Genomic DNA, 2,484 nt, shown 5'->3' with positions numbered 1-2,484 from the left:
GAAGAGAAATCGAAGCGGTTTCGGTTTCTTTGTTTTGTTTTGATTGCATTTGATTGGCTGGGACAAGGAATATAAGCCTGAGCGAAAAATGGCGGGAAATTATATCAGTTGGGTCAGGAAGGGATTGGTTGTGGGGTGGGGGGTGGGTGGGATTGTTTTATTCAACTTGGGACAACCCGCATTTTGCCATTTTTCTCCCCGGCACACGAAATTACGTATATCGCTTGATATCTGTTTTGGTTTGACTCCTTGGATTTTCATTTCCAAGTACATTATATCCTTGTGTCACTGACTGAAAATTTAAATCTTTTATTCCCGTCCTACACTGTACAGTATACTTCAAAAATTATATATAGCATAATAAATTATACATTAGCACTTGACTATTTGAAGTCAGTTTTATTTTCCTGTGTAAGGGTTGTCTGTGTTTAGTGAACCACCAAAAAATCTTTCTTAACCTATCATCCAATATATCAGTCATGCTTGGGAGAGTACGAAACCACTTCTGAGGGGGATGGAGGTGTGGAAGCTTCTCTCCAACCCTGTTTTGCCCACTTGAAAGTATTCTACTATTCGATCCCCGCAGATTTTGCTCTGCTTCCAAACTCAGTGCCCACAAAAAAAAATAGAGGATTGTGGGCATGAAATTACTGTATAAAACAAATATTACTGGCTATACCTGGAGCCAATGGCAGTCACTGACATATTAGGCATGAAAAGTAACAGCCTAGAATAGATCGCAAAACAGTGTTTCAGATGACCTAAGGGTCTTATATTAGGAAAGCGTGACCCAACCTGATGCAGAAACTCCGAAAGAACTATTCTGCTCCTCAGCGCTACCAGTTTTATTATCTAGAATAAGGTCAACTCTAAGTCAGCTGCTCTAGTCCCAACAACTCAATGACTGGGTTAAAGGCTCTGGTAAACATTTAAGAATGACTTTCTAAACTGTATAAGTTAAATTTCTAAATAAAAAAAAAAGATAAATAGTGCTCCCGTAAGGTCCCTAAGTGTTTAAGTGATAATAAAAAGAGCGCTTGATGGCTCCATTTCTCTCTGTGCAAAATTAGATCAATTAAAGCATTTTTGCCAAAAAAAAAAAACAAAACAAAACGTTACTTACATCAACATCTTACATGTTAATTAGTTCTCAGCAAAGGCTTGAATCCTTTGTCCATTCGATCCCTCTCTAAATATTGGCGGACACCAGATAAGCCAGGTGCCCATAGCACCAAATCTCTTGGTGTTTACATAGATGCAAATTTGACTTGGAATGTTCACATCGAGAATCTATCTACTAAGAAGATTGCTTCTGGCGCATTCGACCGTTTGTTCCTCCAGTAGGACGCTGCGAGTTATTTGCAATTCTCTGGTGAAACCTTATTTCGATTACTGTAACGTTGTCTGGGGTAACTGTAATAAAACTCTTGCCAATAAACTCCAAAAGCTACAAAACGGTTAAACCGTGCTGCTGGAGTACTGACCTCCGCTGCCTTTGACACCAGTACTGAATACCTTTTTCAAGTGTTGAATTAGAGAAAGCTTGAATCTCAGCGTAAGATACAAAAAGCTTGCATGGTGTATAAATCTCTAAATGGGCTCGCCCTTGATTATCTTCGATCTAGATTTGTCGAACGTAGCACCGTTACTGGCTATTCTCTTCGGAACACTGAAGATAAACTTGCTGTCCCCCTTCCCCGCACCAATTTTCTTAAAAACAGTTTCGGGTATAGTGGTGCGGTATTATGGAACAGTTTACCAGCTCACTCTGGTTGCAGCGGCTTCTTTTAATGTGATTTCTTGATGACCTTAATCAAACACGGCTCTCATGTAAAGCAGTTTACTTAATTTATTGTAGGTTTAGATAGTTTATATTACGAATTTTGTTACTAGTATTTTTATAAGTAGTACCTAGTGTAACTGATGAGAATACGGTGGATAAATAAATTTATTTGACTTTGACTTTGACATCTCTCCAATGAGCATCTTTAATTGTCCAGCAGTTGGTGGTTCCTACAGACACTTGGTCACGCCCTTCTCATTATCAGCTTAGTCACGCGTCACGCGCGCTTGTCCAAAACGGTAACATTTATTCAAATACCTTATCCCTTTTAATTTCTTCAAGGTTCATACGCTTTGTCACATTTTGTATTTTCTAGTTTCTCGTGGGGGTGGGGTTAGGGTGCTCTCCAAACCCTGATCCTATTTCAGATCAACCTATGTTGTTTTCCGATATAGTTTTTCAATCCTGGCCTCTTAAATTCATCATACCCATTTTCAGACCTGGTTTCTAGAATCCATATGGTCCGTTTCTGCAAAATCAACGCTCATCTATACCCTGTTTCAGACCAAAATGGCTCAAAGACCATACCCTTTGGCTTGATAGATAGCATGGGCTCCTGTAGATAGATAGTTTATTAAAAATTTGACATCACAGCCTACTAAGGCTGAATTATGTAAAATGGTCTGTAAAATGCACAATGT

The 2,484-nt window shown here is 39.0% G+C and overlaps 1 long non-coding RNA gene across 1 annotated transcript in view; it reads right to left on the bottom strand.

Moving 5' to 3' along the window:
- The window catches only part of LOC146458607 (uncharacterized), a 184,841-nt gene that overhangs the window by 139,439 nt on the left and 42,918 nt on the right, over positions 1 to 2,484 (bottom strand). The window lies entirely within an intron of this gene.

This window comes from Pavona decussata, unplaced genomic scaffold (assembly GCF_977016875.1).
Source record: "Pavona decussata unplaced genomic scaffold, jaPavDecu1.1 SCAFFOLD_232, whole genome shotgun sequence".
NCBI lineage: Eukaryota > Metazoa > Cnidaria > Anthozoa > Scleractinia > Agariciidae > Pavona > Pavona decussata.
This window is presented reverse-complemented; position numbering and strand designations above follow the sequence as displayed.